The sequence below is a fragment of the Vanacampus margaritifer genome, chromosome 10 (assembly GCF_051991255.1).
Source record: "Vanacampus margaritifer isolate UIUO_Vmar chromosome 10, RoL_Vmar_1.0, whole genome shotgun sequence".
NCBI lineage: Eukaryota > Metazoa > Chordata > Actinopteri > Syngnathiformes > Syngnathidae > Vanacampus > Vanacampus margaritifer.
Window position 1 is genome coordinate 6,564,973 of NC_135441.1, and position 19,558 is coordinate 6,584,530.

The window sequence follows — 19,558 nt, forward strand, 5'->3', positions numbered from 1 at the left end:
AAAGTATTTGTTGAAATTTATTTTCCTATGATCACTTTGTGCAAGTATCGATATCGGTATCTGAGATACTGGCACTGCATTTACTTGGTATAGGGTCGATACCAAAATTTGCAGTATCGCACTCATTTTTGTTCAGCTATCATTCATGATTCCACCCTCTGTCAGTTGGTACTACCCCCCACGCCACATCAGGGTCAAAAGTTTGAAAATCAAAAAACAGCTAACAGATTTGAAATTTAAAAATAAAAAAAATCTGAAAGTGAGAAATAGATTTGAAACTGAAAAAAATAATATTTGAAACTGTAAAAAATCTGATCTACAGCTGAAAAGATAAAGTGAAAGTAAGTGAAAATAATTTAATCAAAACATTTTTCAAAGTGAATCAAAATACAATTTAACCTGAAAAAAACGTTTCATTAATTTATTTTCATTTTGAATATATTGTAAACTTCAAGATTAACAGATGAATTTTCAATTCAAATTTATTTTTTTTTCAAATACAAAACCTTTGACCATAATGTAAGTCCACAGTGGAGGAAATACTGTCTGCTTGATGTTAAAGGATATGAAGATACAATTTCAAAAGACTCACCATTGGCAGTCACTCTATGCCTTCTGCTAATCACTCTCCGCAACACACCTTCAAGGTGCAAAATGGACATAGATGCAGCCACAGGCCACATGTGGAGTTGAGAGCTGAGAGTTGATATTGTGTCGTTCCCATCTCCACTTAAAACTAGCTCTCCCCTCTGTTGACAACTTCGCTCTACTTACCAAAAAAAAAGCAGAATTACTGAGTAAAAGGGAAAAAAAGAGCAAATAACAGCTCTTCGAATGTTTGGATTATGAAAGCAGAACATTAGTGCAAACCATAAAGGCTGGCCAAGCAAGTGGCCACAACTTCACTCTCCCAGGCAATGATGTAACGCCTGCCATTTCATAAGAAACATTCGCTTGTTGCCTTCCTCAGTCTATTTATACCTTTCTCCATCTACTCAGAATAAAGCAACCTATGTTTGCCTTTTGCCCTTTAAATAGTACATTTATCCAAGCTTAATGAATTAAAATGCTACTATGTGGTGGTGACTTCATACTACTATTCTACAAAGTATAAGACCAAATTAATACTGTACAGATTTTATATCTTTGTATTCTTGCCTAGTGTATGCACTTGAGCTCCATAAAGGGCTGAATTAGTGAACATGACGCACAAGTCACATTTTGTGTCTAGTGTTGAGTGAGTTTTCAGTCACAGCCAAGTCACAGTTCATCACTTGTCCCAGTCTGTAATTCATAAATGAGTAAAACACCACAGAAATGCTTTAGCAGCACACGTCAGTGATTCTACGTATTTCTAAACCTAGATCAGGCTGCACTGACAGATATAAAACTGAAAAATGTAGCATAAAAAGGGTGCATGGGGTGTCAACTGCATGGCTGCCCACAGCCATCTGATGCAAGTCTTGCTAAATCAAAGCCACATTTTACAGCATGACACCCTGTGCCTGCCTGTGCAAGCGGCCTTGATTGTTTTGGCTTATTTTGAAATGGTACTCAGACTTTCTAATGACTCCACCGCTGCCAAGCTGTAACAATGCCATAGTTTGGCTTCAGAACAGGCTTACTGCCATGATCCATCTATTGACCTCAAAAATAGACATCCGACAGATAAGAGCATTGTATCCAAACTAACCATCTGTTGCCATTTTAGGTCTAAGCAATGAGGTCAACACACAGCTAAATGCAGAGAACTGTGGACAGGAGGGAAAGCTAATATTATTTCGATAAATAAATAAATAAAGTTTAAATAAAAATGGATATAAAATTATTATTTAAAAAATTAAATTTAAAAAAAGTACAAATTCAAATAAAAACAACAAAATATATGTAACCATAAATAAATAAATAAAAGTATAAATAAATACAAAAATAAATAAATATATAAATAGAATTAAATTGCAACAGCGGAGCCCAACCCAAGACACGCTTAGGACCGCCCCCTCATTTGAATAACATTTCGACCTGACAGAGCGTCTGCAGCAATAAATAAATAAATGTGAGAGCAGAGCATTTTTATTTATTGATTGATATTTAATTATATTTATATATTTATTTTTGTATTTATTTTGACATTAATTTTTAATTTTATTTTTTGAATCTCTCTTTTTTTTTTACTTTTATTTATTTATTTATGGATGTATATATATATATAATTTTAAGTCTGAATGGTTGTTCATCTATGTGTTCCCTGCAATTGGCTGGTAACCAGTTCAAGGTGTACCCCGCCTACTGCCCAAAGTCAGCTGGGATAGGCTCCAGCACGCCCGTGACACTCCTGAGGATAAGTGGATCAGATAATGGATGGATAAATAATAATATTATGCGCTAGCACCTTTCGGAGTTGATGATGATGATTTGATAACCTGTCTGAAGTGGAATTGTCAGCTATTACAGCCATAAGGCTGTAGTTAGTTAGTCCCCCTGCCAGAATGCTGTTTCCTAATTGGCTGGGTTACGTTAAAATTTGCAAACATCACAATAAAAGACTGAATATTTATTTTAAAAAAATCATACAACAGTATCTGTGACTACATTTACATGCAGTCAATATTCGGGTTAAGGTCAGAATTCCGGTTTCTGAAACAAACGAGGTAATACGTTTAGATGCGTGGCAGACCGAGTTATTCTCGTTTACATGCTCATTAGTGCTCAACTGAAATATCCCTTTTTCATCACACGGGTGCATCCATGTTGAGTCCAACGAGATGTGTACACAAGCACATCAAATCTAGAGCAAAATAGATTTAAAGCAACTGACAAGTTGCATCAACAACACCAATCATCTTGGTTTGACTAGTGGACTTGTTAATGGTTGCCAGAGATTTTATTCCTTGCCAGGATGCATTGATTTGGATTTGTCCCTGTATTTTTGCCTTCCGTATTGTAGTTTGACTTGGATGTATTGTATTTTGACACTGGAGAGTGGAGACTGCTTTCTATTTTCCCTGAGGTCTAACTGTATATTTGATGGTTGGGAAAGAAGTCTGTGATGATACTCAAGCCTGAGATATTTCAGTCTCAGACATAGTGCAGCTGCTTTTCCTCTTTTCCGATTCCTGTTTTTCGTGTCAAGTCTCTGGAGCTCAACTGGGATGTCAACTGGTATATGTCCCTAGGGAGATAAGGAAGGCACAGCTGAGATAAACTCTCCCCAACTTCCCGTGTTCCTCCACCACATGACAGGTGGGGACTTTGGAAGCAGCATTGCTACGCACAAAGTTCGAATCAAGTGGGGGGAAAAAAAATTCTCACAAACTGCATCACTGGGTCACTGGCACATTCACTCACGCAGTCATAGTAGAACTGATATCAGGAACTGTAAAAAAAAAAAAAAAGATCAATAGCGATCGGGACGTCAAGTGACTATTTTCTGAACACGCCTCCTCTGGCAGCAAAAGTAGCGGCGCTGCGTTAATGGACAACAATGACAAGGAAGAATAAAGCTAGCATTTATCCATCAACTCTCCGCCCAAGAGCATTGACACTCACTTTGATTAAAAGGACATGATAGCTAAACATGCGCAAGACAGACATGTTGGATGATACGTTGCCACTCCTTTATTTCAACTCGGCAACGGCTGGTACATCGAATTCCCCCCTACTGGTGAGTGCTTGCAAATGTGATCATACAACGGCTTTACAAGTTTGTACAATCCGGATTGATTTCCCCTTTATGTGTGGTCAAAATGCCATCTAAATTAGCAGTTTCGCGCAAGGTCCGTGCTATTTGGCTAAATTAGCAACTTAGCATCTGCTGATTCGCCCGGCGCCGCCGTTATTTATGTTGTAAAAAGTCTTCTTTCTGCTGTTAATCAGTTGTTAAATTTAGCTGTGTAATATCTATTAAACAGTAGCAGCACAAGCAAACAAAAGATTTGCCGTCACATTTTGCGTGTGCTAAGAGGCTAGCTTCACGCCCATTAACATCGGCTGGTTCAGGCACCATATACAAAGTGCCTGATAATACCTTAATAACTATATCATCTAGCTACATCTGCACGACTAACTGATTCAGTAATTGACTCACTTGATATGAATTGATTGCCACAAAAGCGATATCGACAATGAGGATGATCCCAATTCCTCCGTCTTGTTCTCTTCCCTTTTCTTGGCTGCTATGAATCATTGGCTACACATCGGTTCCTCTTTTGGTAGCCTGGAGAATGCTCGATCCTTCTTTTGCACATTCTCGTTGTGGCAGCTGGTCCTCAACATCTGTCTCTCTTTGTAAAAGTGTGACGTTTGCCATTCACTCAAAGTAGCGGACGCGTTTTCTATCCTGCCAGAATGGTGGCGCTAATGTCAACGTCCGGATCTCTATAAAAGTGCTTCTTGGTTTCACACAAACTGCAGCGCACCATCCAATGTGGCTACATTCTGGTGCTAATAGATATCATGAGGGGTTAGTGTTAGAGTACAGCCGATATGGTTGGAATTAGATTAGGAGTTATGTTACGGTCAAGGTTAGTGTTATTGTTAGTGTTCAATAATAGGGCTACATTGTCATGTTTCGGTTATGTGGGCGTTGGGTTTTTGTTTGTTATGGGTTTTCTTGTTGTTTTGTCTGTGGTTGGTGTTTTTTGTCTTGTGTTCCTGGTTTATTCCCTTGTCTCACTATGTTTAACCACGTCCATTTGTGTGTGTCTTCCCTTCCCCAGGTGTGTCTCAGTAGTGTTGGCATATTTAGTCTGTTGTGTTTGTCCAGTCGGTGTGGGTGCATTGCCTATGTTATATGTGGAAGTTCGTGCGTCAAGTCCTCGCCACAGCCAAGTCGTCTTCGTCACCGCCAAGTAGCCATTGCCACCGCCAAGTCATTGCCACAGCCAAATCGTCCTTGTCACTGCCAAGTCATTTCCGTCACAGCCAAGCCATAGCCCCATAGCCAAATCATAGCCACTCCACAGCAAGTCAAGTCAAGGCAAATCAGGTCCAGTCATGGCGACCAGTCCAGTCACGTCCCATCAATTCAAAGTTGTCTGCTCACCGCTTTCCCTATGGTTCATTAAAGCAGCATGCATTGTCCTTGATTCTTGTTTCGCTGTCTTATTCTCTTGCATTTGGGTTCGTCATCCGCCATCCACTTATGTCCCACACGCAGTATGGTTTAGGAGCAATGTTAGTTTATGGTTACAACTACGGTTCCAGTTTAATGGTTGGGTTATGTTTAGAGGTTAGAATTAGGGTCATAGATGTATTGTAAAGACACAATTAAATCTTTTATGGTCCATGTATGAAATTGATATATTAACGCACATCAATCACTCAGCACATCCACAAGTATCAGTAACTTCTCAAGCTCATCCCCTCCCCAGCATTGACGACAATGCCACTCTCCCTCTTTCTCTGCTACATTTACATCCAATCTCATCTTTCTTTCATACTTTTGCTCTCATCATCACCATTATGCCATTATCATTCCACTTTGTCTGCAGCTAAATGTTTAGCCTGACCTCATCTCTCTGGAAGAGGATAATTACCAAATGGGGACACTACGTTTTAACCGTGATTTTTTTTTAGGTCAACAGCTCGCTCACGTTTTCCTGGTATTTTTGCCCTCTGCTGTGAAAACTTTCCAGTTTTCCTGTTTAGCCCCCCAACCCCTCCTCCTTCCCTTGGTGCACACATGAGTCTATAGAGTGATTGCTGTAGGAGTAATCACTGTAATCCCACAGTCTCACAGAAGTTGGCAGGGCGCCCTACTTGTCTTGGAACATTGTGTGAACAACATGCAGTGCTGTGGAAGTAGTGTGTCGCGAACCTGAGTGTGGAGAATGTGGCATGGTTTTGCAAAATGTCACCATATTAAGTTCAACCATGCCAATGCTGCATTTGGGTTTCTAATGATCAGCGAAGCAAACATTTTGCATGGGAGAGACATTTCAAATTATGATCTGCTTACATGATCATCTTTTCTTGACATGCTCTGTCTGAGAGGGTCTGCTTCCATTAACATTTGGAACAATTTAATTGTCATTTTCTTCCACTACTTTGAGTATGGGAAGGGAGTAGTTCAAACTTTCCCATCCATGTGCATGTACAGCACATAGAGTACAGTAGACTACAAAAGTCAACACAAGACTTGCTCATCTACGCACTTCCAGTCAAGCGCTGTACCCAAATTCATGTAGATGACCACAATTTTTCTCTGTGGCAGCAAAAGGACAACTTCTCGACACCTATTAGCGGATTGGGGAACATACAGATTACACCGAGGTATTAAGCAGAGCTGGACACTTTTGTTTATGTCACTTCCCCTCGTTGACGACACCCACCTTCAGGCGAGTGCACAAGGACACAAAGCTTCGAAAGAATACGCTGAGTCAGCACTAAGTGTCTTTACACGCATTTCACAAGGGAATTTGCACATTATGTTGGACATTTCAAGTAAAAAAAAATGTTTCTTTACGTACTTTATTTCATTGAGACATTCCCTTATGACTAAATGTTTGCTAAGATTGCTCCAAAATTGATGCTGAAATCTGATTTGTGTCAGTCATGCATCACTATCATGATGAATTCAGTGGGTATATTTGGTTAAAGGATTCTTGTTTTTGTTTTTTTCAAATTGTTGCTTAATATTTCCGCTTTTATAAAATACATCACACAACAAATTTTAACAGTTTTTCACTGACTTGGGGAAAAATAAAAAAGCACTGGTCCTTCCATGAATGTAAATGTCTCTTTTCTGAGTCAACTTTCCAAACTTCTACAAGAAAATATCAATATGGCAGCTTGGCTGGACTGTGAGTTTATTTCCTGCCTGAAAATCTGCACTAACAAGCTGGCTCCAGTTTTCATGCAGATCTTTAACAGATCCTTGGAGCTGTGCGAAGTCCCATCCTGCTTCAAAAGCTCCACCGTTATCCAAGTCCCCGCTAAACCTGCAATATCATAACTCAATACCACTCTGACATATTTTGTCAGCATCTCTCCTGCCATCTGCGGCTCTCTAAGACTGAACTTGCCTATCCCTGCGCTACACAAACTACTGCACCTCAAAACACAGCTGTCAAACTCCTGAATTTTCGACGGCACTTCAGTGTTTACTGACGGCAACCTGCTGGATCAACATAGTGACATTTACCGTAATTCGTAGGTTTGAAAATGATCTATTGTTAAGTGTTACATTCCAGTTTTGCAAAACTATCAAGACCCAAAGCAGACATGGGTGCAGGTGACAAACTTACAACATCCTTCTCCCATTCACAAATCCAACATGGCTGCTCTTTGAGTTTCCCACCTACACAAGTAACAGCCTTTTGTCTGGTTAAGTATCTTGGTCAAAAAAGATGGTACCCCGAAGTTGACATTTTGTTTCACAATTTTTTGAGGTAATTCCTGCAATCAATGGAGTTTTGTAACCCTTGACTTAGATGGGTGTGACAATCAGTGGATCTTATCTTATCTTATCTTAACTGTCTGCAGGTATTATGACTAAGGGCATCAGGCAATTAATTAAAAAAAAAATTGTAATTAACTCATTTGCTCCCAAAAATGTATAAGACATTATATTTTAAATATTACCATTCATTCATCCGTTTAGTTCTTCATCCTGTTGGAGGACCCATGACCAAGTTTTCCTATCAAGAGAAGCACATCTCTCCTCGCAAAATGCCTTGATAATCTTGAAATTTCATTGCTCTGTGCTTGATGGAACAAAGCAAGCCCAGAACATAAGCGAGTCTCCTCCATGTTTCACACTAGACGTAGGGTGGATCTTATTCCTCCTCACCCCTTGTTACTTAGACCGCAGCCCAGATGTGACTGTCACGCAGCCATATTAAGGAGAATTTTAATTATCTTAGATGCACAAATAGGATTGAGCATCATTTAGCTGCTCGGCAGTTACGTGTAAAAATAGACTTGTACCAGCAGACTTGCTATTCTATGCTATGCGTTTCTCTTTTTTTATTCTGTTTTATTTGGGCTGTGTTTACTAGTCGACTGAAATGACTTAATTCCACAGGCTGTTGGTTGTTAAGCAATCAAAGTTCATAATTAAGGACGGTTTTCGCATTCCACGTAGTAAGTAAGCCTCATAACACTGTATACTGTACATTGTACAGTATACAGTGTTATGAGAGTACATACAGTATTTACAAGTCATTACAAAGTGAATTGAAAGCTAGAGTGGTAGGGCTGGTGGTGAGGGGCTGGGAAAGTGTGCTCACATTATAAATTGTGAACAGATACATTGTTAATCACAATCGAGTTGGTAACACGTTATAATAACTATCTGTTATAACTAGTTAATAGATCATTAGTTTACTGTTAATCATTGAATTATTTATTAACAATTGATAAATAAGCAATAGTTGCAACTTCACAGTAAGATCCCAATAAGATACAGTATATAAACTATTAACTAATACTCAATAAGTCATTAGTAAATAATTTAACCATAACTTATTAACAGTTTATTAATTATATATTGGCTATCTATAAGCCTAATAACAAACTCTTAACAAACTGTTAAACCCCACAAGTCATTCATAATTAATTAACAGTGTAATAATAATGATATTAATTGTGCCGTTTAAAAATGTAATATTAAAGCTTTATCTACATCATGCATGCTCCACCAATGCCCAGATGAGTACGAAGAGCCCTGATTGTTTTACTCTGTATCTATCAGTTTTTATCTTCCCTTTACAGTAGAGTGTGTCGACCCGCACACTGCAGTTTCTTTGAGGAGGGGAGGGGCGGAGTTTTTCTTACCTCATTTGAAGTCATGTCTTCGTTTGTCAACTGTGGCTGTCGCTTTAAGATTGAGCACGTACTCGCACGTGCACCATGAACGAGCTTGACATCGATGCTGCCATTACGCTTTGGGCCAGAGGTGGCAGTCATGATTAAAAAAGTGACAAACTGCACAAAGATCCTTTAAGTAGTTATAATGGTTATAAGTTACAAGTTATTATATGTTACTTTTGAGTTTCATGTAATGGTCCAGTCAACCTCCCAACAATTATTTACAATAATATGTTCTATGTAGCTCCACTAGTCTAAACATAGTATAATAAAAATATAACATAGTATATATGTGTTTGTGGAATATGAGTTAAGCAAAAAAATCCATCCATTTTTATGCAACTCAGGGGGCGGCCATTTTGTCACTCATGTCAACTGAAAATGACAATTGCCCAGGACTCTGGTAACGACCAATCACAGCTCACATGTTTTCTGAGCAACTGTGATGTCTGTCAGGTTCAGTTAACCTAGAACATTTAATAAACAACAGACCAGGAAGGAAGACAAGAGATTAAGATTGTTTTTGCTCACGAGGAGAACGAAATAGAGATGTGCCCAGATTACAATCTCCTATCCGTTATGGAGCACATTCCGCCAAATCTCTTCTTTTTATTGGGTAGGCTCTGGTTACATAGCCTATTGCTGCTCTATAGGGTTTGGGGAGTACATAGCAGCAACGTGACAATCATCCCGGATATGACTCATTGCGCTGACAATAATGCAGACGTTTTTCTTCAGCGCGGAAAGTTTTAGTCCAAGTTCACTGTTCAACCTCAAAATGTTCCAGCTGCTATCTTGTCAGGTTTCAGTTCCTGTGTTGCAACTGCAGCTTCTTCTCTCCACAGACGACCCCAACCCACATAGCTCAAACACAGGTCACAATGTTGAATACATTTACAATGTTGAATAAACGCTTTGCAATTACTAAAAGAGTCAATATGGGATAATTTATGTACATTTATTCTAACAATGTCATTTCCACTTGACAGCAAGTGACAAAAATGTCACCTCAGTAATGGATACAATCTGTAGGATTTTGCTGCTCAACTTGTGGGTTGAGTGGGGGCACATGCAACATCTTTGATTGACGTCGCCATGAAATTAGATCGATCATTTGCCCCTTTTAGTTAAAATCAGGTACGCGCAAAGGTCAGGGAGGGGGTGCGATGGGGCGGAGGCCCAGGGTATCCACTGTACATTGCTACATTGATTTCTTCAGCCATTAGTCAAAAATTGCATACATGTGCTAACAGTGAAGAAGGACATATGGCACGTGTGGTGGAGGAAGAGGCAGATGGATCCAAATGTAGAACAACAGGCAGTAGTGCAGGATGGAAAAACGATTTAAAAAGCACTTGAGACAATCAAAGAGTTGCGCTATCATCTTTGGAAAGGCAGAATTTTCTCATGTGATTGCGCAAAGCGTTGTAAATATTTTTGACTTTTCAGATGGCTGCTGTGAGCCAACACGTGTTGCTATCATTTGATTTGTTTGCTTGAAATGATCCTAACAAGGAGGTATCAAGATGACAAAGCTGCCATTCACCGTTACGGCAGACTGAATTCAATCTGACACGTCTGGCCCGTCACTACCGTATTCATTCCTCAATAGCACCCATCACTGCCCAAAGTGCCAATTTGAAGGAGCATTTGGGGAATATAACTCATGTTGTACGTGCCTTGAGGTTCTCACAGAAATGAAGCACATAGGTGTCGAGAAATGCTTGAGCTTCTCCGTGGCTCCTGGCGGCGTGCTGGCACGGCCCCAGCTGCTGGAATGCCGTGCCCATCTGTCAACATGGAGCTGGCTTGGCTGGCAGATACCACAGGGAGGATTTTGTTACCTTGCTCTGGGTGGATTTCATAAACTGGCCTGCAAGCAGCGCTCAGCCTTGGAGCTCCAGCCAGATTGTGAGCTTGAATAAGAAGAAGTTGTAAATGTGTGTGCGTGCGCGCCAAGACATCTGTCTAGTAAATAGAGTTGTTTACTTCAAGCAGACTTTATTGCGCTATAAAGCAAACAAATATAGAGCTGTTCTGCAAACTCATCTTTCTCTCGCACCTTCGCCTTCACCTCATTTGCTCTATTCCCATCAGTCCAATACTTATCGTGAATGCGCTTCACTATGTGGGGGCCCCAACATGTGCAGTTGTACATCATTTACATAGCGCTTTTCCACCTTACAAGGCCGTCAAAGCGCTTTACATTCGACTACCCATTCACCTACTGATACCGCAGCATCGGGAGCAACTGGAGTTTCAATATCTTGCTAAGAGAGAAATATAGTATCCCGCTTATGTCTAACTTTTTGACAGGTTTGACGTCACTGCCTGTCCCGCATGGTAGTATGGGTATGTTTCCTATGACGACATACTTCTACACCCTATGCCCAGGGGCGTAGCTTTCCATTTGGCAAACCAGGCAATTGCTTGGGCCCCCTAGTCAGAGGGGCTCCCAGAGGGCCAACCGATTTCATAAAAACAGCATATCTTATTCTTTCAGATTAGGAGTACCAAGGTCCAATGACAATTGACAAAATTCCCTTAAGGGGCCCCGAGAGCCAAACTCGCCCCTCCCCCACAGTCACAGCATGCGTGCGCTACTGTAAACAAATAATAGGGCGACAGGAGATTCTCCGACAAGATGAAGAGGAGCTATACATTTGGAAGTGAAAAATGAAAGAAAAAAGGAGAAGAGAAAAGAAAACGACAGTGAGTGTAATAATAAGTAAGAGTTGTTTATGACTGTTAGAGGGTTTCAGGGCTGGCTTTAATTTCAATCGAGCACAGAGTGAGAAGATCACTGAATCTTGAACCTATAATTGCTTTTACACAAGCCAAATCAAGGAAGCACCACTTTTGAAAATGGCTTGGGTGTGCACTTTACTATTGTACTGTATTACTCTGTTTATTTTGTTGAAGTCATTTGAATGAAGCACAATTAATTTATTATCTGTTCTAAATAAAAATAAAAAATTGCTATAATGAGTAAATGCCAGGTACCGGCTGGATTGAAAAATCTCTCCACATACTTTATTGCTCACTTATTGTTCCATATTTTGGCTATTGTATTGAGGTTTGGGGAAATACTTATAAAAACAACGTGGAAATGCTATTTAGACTACAGAAGAAAGCTGTTAGGATTATGCACAGTGTTGGATTCAGGGGCCATACAAACACACCGTTCCTAGAATCTAAACTATTAAAGCTTGAATATCTAGTACACCTCAAATATCTATTAATATTATATAAAGCAAATAGCAATCATCTCCCTAGTAAAATAAAACAGTTGTTTACTCATAGAGAGGGTAACTATACTTTTAGGGGAGCATTTAATTTTAAGGTACAGTGTGTCCGTACGACCCTGAAGAGCCATTGCATCACTTGAAGAGGGGTTAATTTATGCAATGGTCTAAATAATGATCTAAAGTGTGTTGCTATTAGATACCAATTTTAAAAGATTATACTAGATAATTGTTGTTTGTTTTTTTGTTTTTTTTTACAAATATGCTAAAGAAACATATTAGATTCAGGGCTTTCTCCGGATGGAATAAAAATGTTTTGGACTGAATATTAGGTGACATTACATTTGGAAAAATATGTGGTATGGCAGCAGATAGCTGTATTGCAGGGCTTAAGCAATTTTATTTCCGTTTGTATTTGTTTTATACAACATTTTGTTTTGTACTGCATATTGTTTCACATCTTCAATTGATCTTCATGATTGATGTTTCTTATGCTCAGTGAGAAAAAATCAGGCTCATGTATGATGTACATTATGATGGGGTAGGGATCTATAAGCTCTTGCTTCCGCCTACTCCTTTTGGGCTTCAACACAATGTACTACCTACTGTATATAAATGTTTGTCTTAAATGTATCATGTCTAAATAAACTAAACAAAAAAAACAAAAAAGTTGATTCCTTAAAGGTTCATTGTGCCATTTAAAGCTTTTTCTACATCATGCGTGCTCCACCAATGCCCAGATGAGTACGAAGAGCCCTGACTGTTTTACTCTGACTGCACCTATGAGCTTTTATTTTCCTTTTATAGTGGAGTGTGCGGACCCTCACACTCCACGTTATCTTTCTTACCTTGTTTGAAGTCATGTTTTCGTTTGTCAACTGTGGCTATTGCTTTAAGATCGTGCACGTATTCGCACGCGCACCATGAACTAGCCTGGCACAGATGTTGCAGTTACGCTTTGGGGCAGAGGTGGCAGTCGTGAGTGTCCATCCATTTTCTTGGCCGCTTTTCCTCACAAGGGTCGCGGGGGTGCTGGAGCTTATCCCAGCTGGCTTCGGGCAGTAGGCGGAGTACACCCTGAACTGGTTGCCAGCCAATCGCAGGGCACACAGAGACAAACAACCATACTCACAATCACACCTATGGACAATTTGGAGTGTTCAATTAACCTGCCATGCATGTCTTTGGAATGTGGGAGGAAACCGGAGTACCCGGTGAAAACCCACGCAAGCACGGGGAGAACATGCAAACTCCACCCAGGAAGGCCGAAGCCCGGACTCGATCTCACGTCCTCTGCACTGGGAGGCGGACGTGCTAACTAGTCAGCCAACGTGCTGCAGTCGTGAGTAAAAAAGTGACAAACTGCACAAAGATCCTTTAAGATGCAGATGTGCAATTTTAAAATTTAACAAAATGCATCTGACGAATGGTTGTCTATCGTGCCCCGTGCCAACCCCCCACCCACATCCCATCTGCCAGGGCCCCTGGGGACCCTTGCTACGCCACTGCCTATGCCCAAATATGAACTTCCTGTGACATCATACTTCCGGTGGCTGAGAACATGTCCCAACATGTCCTGTTTAGACCCTATGCCCAAATATGGACTTCCTATGACATTATACTTCCGGTGATCTGGAACACTATGGACTTCCTCTTACATCATTCTTCCAGTAATCCAGAACAAGTCAGGACATGTTCAAACGTGTCCCAACATGTCCTATTTAGACCCCGCCAACATCTGGGTCCACCACTGATCCACGCCACCCCAAGCCAAGACAGAAGAGGACACTGACATTGCCCTATGCATCTATTTATCTGATTTAATTACTATTAAAGGTGTATTCAAGGATCTTCTTGAAAAGTAGAAGCCAAATGTCCTTTTGTCACTTTTTAAAAAATGCGCATGCGCAACACCATCCTACCAGCTCTCCTGCTTGAAATGCCTATGCTGTAAAAATGGAGTGATATTTACTTGAAAAAAACTAGTAAAGGTTGATTCACTCCGAAATGTTAAGTAAATTTTACAAGCAGTTTAACTAGAAACTTTAATAGATTTGTTCAAGTAAATCTTCATCTCATATCCATTTTCATCAGTCTCTGCAGCCGGCTTCACTACAAGATGTCCTCTCAGCCATTTTCAAAGAATGCGGTGAGATAGGTGGAACTACAACGATGAATGGCTGAATCCGAAGCTCAGTGGCTACATGCTAGAAACGCTCAAAGTGCGCATGCACAGCTAGGAATGAGCATGCACGAGTCGTTATAGCAGATTGATTGACAGGATCGAGAACCAATCGTTAAGATGATCCACCCGGAAGACGCAGCAACAAAAGATCCGTGAATACATCTTCAAGTCCAGAAGTACTTTGTACAGTGTTTTGTAGGAATGTTCCATTTGTTCAGATAGAAAGCAGGATGAGAATATAACTCTTGAGTAGTCACCGATACCAAGTACCGATACCACTAATACTTCCATCCACCTATCCATCCATCCATCCATTTTCTTAACTTCTTGTCCTCACAAGCTGGCTTCGGGCAGTAGGCGGGGTACACCCCGAACTGATTTCCAGCCAATCCAGGGCACATACAGACAAACAACCATCCAGACTCACAAGCATACCTAGGAACAATTTAGAGTGTTCAATTAACCTGCCATGCATTTCTTTGAAATGTGGTAGGATACCGGCGTACCCAGAGAAAACTCACGCAGGCACGGGGAAAACATGCAAACTCCAATCAGGAAGGCCGAAGCCCGGACTTGATCTCAAGTCCTGTGCACTGGGAAGCTGGACGTGCTAACCAGTCAGCCACCGTGCCGCCGCCGCTGACGCCACCACCCCTAATACTTTTATATGTAAAAAAAAAAACAATGACAAATGATTTTAAATATTCCAATTTAACAATTTTCCTTAAAATTACATGCAACTAATATTGTTTTTTCCTCCCATTTGTTCATAAAATACATATATGGCGTAGAACACACAATAAAATGAATTTTAATAAATATATCAAGTAAATGAAACTAATAATCCAGTGGCCAGAAAAAGTCCCAATTAAATATGCGGTACATCTTAACTCAATCACTCCCAGCCATTGCTGAAGCAACCCCCTTCGCTCCCAGCTCTTTTACTGAATTTTGAATGATTTTGCGAGGCCTACAGAATATTATGTTCTATTGCTATAAAAAAAACATGGAACCTACCAAAAGAAAGATTAGAGTTTCTTCTTTCATCATGAAAAAGGTATATTTGTATCTATTTCCGTTTTGCAGCAATTAGAATTAGAATATAGCTAAGTTTCATTATTCACAAACCTGTTGAAAACACAGGCAAAAAGAGCTTGTTGCAACATGGGCCCGGTTGATCTCTTATACTCTGCTGCCATTTGCTGGCCGTTTTTGTAATAACTACCATTGCTTCAATCATTCTCTTCAGTTCAGAGGCTGCATCAAAGCGTTCTGTATGCTCTCGCATGAAAAAAAAACATTTTTGGGACACTGGTAATATTTAAAATAAAGTCAAATATATGCATCTGTTAGACATGTATTCTTTTTTAGTTCCTGATTGTAAAACGGCCACAAGAGGGCGGTGGACCACTGCAGTGAGTGTTGAAATAAGGCCGGGTATCGGCCCAATATGGATACCTGGTATCGGTACTGGGCCTTCCCTAGTATTTACACCAGGGATAGGGAACCCTGGTCCTCGAGAACCACTGTCCTTCATGTTTTCCATGTCTTTCTCCTCAAACACAACTGAAACTGATCAGCTAATCAGCAAGCTCTTTGTTCGTCAATTAGGTGTGTTGATGGAGGGAGACATGGAAAACAGGCAGGACAGCGGCTCTTGAGTACCACGGTTTCCTACCACTGATTTAGACAATGACAAATTTAAGAGATTTAACATAACAGTTAAGATGTGTATGAGTATTCGAAATTCAGATTCAGATTAGGCCACTGACCCGATTTGAAGTTTCAGCGTCTGTAATGAAAGTTGTTTTACATATTTCCAATGAAATGTTGAGTAATTGAGTTAATAATGAAATATAACCAAAGTTATAGTTTTTGTTTCTGACCCTTTTGGAAAATGAAACACACCGTGGGTCAAATTATAACATTCCATTTCACAGTCAACATATGGTGAAGTAAAGGTACAGTTTACAATCCAAAGAATACCACATAATGTGTCAATTATATGCTATAAGCAATTTTGAGGTGTATGTGCAACTTGATAAAAAGAAAAAGAAACATTTGTGAGTGTCCAAGTCAGTGACCAAGTCTGAATCCAACAGCGCATGCATTTCACTTACTGAAGACAAAAACAGAAAAAGGCCTCAAAAAGCAACTCCAGAGAACTCAGATTTTAGCGAGTTTTCATCCAAGTCGTTAAAATGCTGGTGATATTTACGTTTGTTACTAATCCTCTCAAAATGGCTAACTTTGTATGTTACTTCTAAATAGCAAGACAAGTTTTTGACCATGTTGTCATTGTCCAAATACTTCTTGACATAACTTTAATCATGTACGTACATCCATGTTTTGTATAAGGGGTGTACCCCAAAAAAAAAAAAAAGATTTTCATAAGAATCGCGATTCTCATTTAGTACGATTCAGAATGTATTTAAAATGTCCCCAAATCTATTTTATTTAAATTATCTTATACTGCCTTGCCCTTGTTTGTGTGTGCCTTTAATGGGAGCGCTGTTCATGCTGTACACGATTTGGCCACTTAGGGGCAGTGTGGTTCCATACGTTCTGATTCACTGTGGCCACATTAGAGAGTAGAAGGAAAAAGTCACGATCAAGTTATGCCAATAAAAGTTGTTTTATGCAGTGTAGGAAGAGCATATGCCGGTGAGTAATGTTAACATGGTTCTCTGTATACATTCCTGAAGCGTTTTGTATGAATAGATGTTCTTTTGAGTGCTTAACTCTTTTACTGCCAAGGACGTTAAATGACGTTTAGTAAAAACCTACGGAGGGCCGCCAAGGACGTTAAAAGACGTTCTCCCCCAATTTTTTTTTTTTTTTTTGGGAAACGGGTGGAGGAAAGCCTTGGCCAGCTGTGGTGAAAGTTTCAAGCAGATCTAGTTAGCCTAATGACTATTTTTGGCCCCTAGATGGCAGCGATGACTCTCTTTTGACAAGATTGGGTAGGCGTCAGTAGAAGACGTGAGGCGGAGCTAAAGGGGACAATGGCTGGGGATGGGAAGCGAAAATGGCGACCGGTTGCAAGCAGCTCACGCTTGAGCATTTTTTTCAAAGACGAAAAGCATCGACCAGTGCTAAAAAGCACTTTTTTTTTAATTTTTTTTTTTTTTATGGAGAGCTCAGTGTTGTTCATTCGATTTGACATGTCTAAAAAGCACATTGATGACGACGATGATCATCATCGATGATGATGATGGTGACTCCGAGGTTGGAAGCGTTGACGCCGAAGTTGGAATTGTTGACGCGGCGGCTATGACCACGTCATAAAGCCTCACCGGCTAGCGATGCTAACACCGGAAAACGCGGAGCACAACCGAGCACGCTCAGGCGGACATTCAATCGGACGACGAAGAGTGCCCCGAGTCCAATGCATATTCATCGGAGGAGTGGGTACAGTCTGCTACTTGCTATTCCCCGGAAAAAAAAGGCCGTCAAGAAAGTGTAACGTCTGCACGCGAAAGGGGCAATCGCAGTGAAACGAATCTGTTGTGCAAATCTTGCTCCGTCTCCTTGCACGCAGGGGAGCGTTACAAAAAGAAAAACTGTATTTGAAATATCCACATAATTGTAAATAGTACCACAGTTGCACACATTTGTAAATAGTTTACGAAATTGTTTTGTCAAATTGTTACACTGTTGAATGGAAATAAACGTATTTTGCAATCTAAAAACACTTTTTCATTGTTGGTGGTAGCGTTTTACAGAAGTAAAGCACTATTTAGGTGTTTGTGGCATCATTCATGGACAAAAAGAAGTGTACAATTCACTAGAGTGCATGAAATAACATCGTTTCATAAAAAGCTTGTTTTCTCCGTTTTTTGTTTCAAAACAGAGCATTTCGGTGAAACTAACCATTTTCTATTGTTGATTACTGAAAAACGGAATAAGGTAGAAACAAACTTTTTTTTCTGATGAAAGATGAGAGTTCAATCTTTCATTTGGTAGTATGTGTGTTTCCATAGTCCAAACACAACATTGTCTGTGGACCTTGAAAGATCAGTCAAAATGCTTAAATCGGCTGGCACAGGCGGCATCCCTTTTCTGAAAACGTCTGGCAGTCAAAGAGTTAAAAGTGCCGCGAGTAGCGCGCTAATTAGCGTAATGGCACTTTCCATTGTGCGCTAGCCTTGAGCTAGCTACGTTTGGTGAATCGCAGACTGAAAAATCGGAATTGAATCGTGAGACAGTCAAAGCTTCCCAGCCCAGCATTGTGTGAGTCTTTATTCTCAGTTTGGTAACTCCTGCTCCACACACATCTTGTTGACTGTCAATGCTGTGAGTGTCCCTCCATGGCTGTCAAAGCCTGGGAATAATGGGGATGGAACAGGCTTGATTCTGTCAGACACCGTGCGTGTGCCAAGATGACGACACCGCGTTGGATGTTCTAAATACGAGGGCTTGCCACCCAATTAAAGAGTGGTGAAAATGGGTGCGGAGCAAGTCAACAGTGTGTGTTTGTGTGCAGGCTTCAGACTTGATGGAAACCAACCAGCCCATCCTTGACCAAACACGTGCACAGACACCAGTGCTCAGCTTGATTACAGTAGGTTTGTAAGTGCTCCTACCTCTTTTCTTCCTAAACTGGATCGAAAGGGAGCATTTCAATTGCCATACCATTTTATTAGCCATTCATTTTCTGCAACAGAATTATTTGTGAGCTGGAGCCTAAACAAGCTGATTTTGGGTAAGAGGCGGGATACACCCTGGACTGGTCGCTGGCCAATCACAGGCCTCATTATAGACAAACAAGCATTCACACTCACATTCACACCTCGGGACAAATTTAGAGTCCTGAATGAAGCCAACATGCCTGTTTTGGAATGTGGCAGCAAGCCAAAGGACTGGCAGAAAAACTGACGCAGATGTGATAATAGGCCATAATGATACGATAACCTAAACTGAATTCCTAGGTATGAGTAAGCCATCAATCTGTAGATCCATATTTCACAAGTGCATAACCACTATTTTACTGTATAAGGACATATTTTTTCCTGATCCACACAAAGTTGTGGATGACTACATTACCTTAAATTTCGTTGTAGTTGTTTTAACATCTTATAATATGATGCTGCCATCTTGTGGTCAAAGTGTGTGAGCAAATGATCTTCCTCTTGCATTAAAATGATCCTCATCATAGAAAGGAACTAAATTATCAAACAGGTTGGGGTACAACATAATGACAATAATGCTTAAATGAGCATATAATGACAATCCCAAAGGCAACATTGAAACAAAATGTCTATGAAATATACAGATCATTTTTGAGCCATACAAACTTTATGCATAATACATTTTA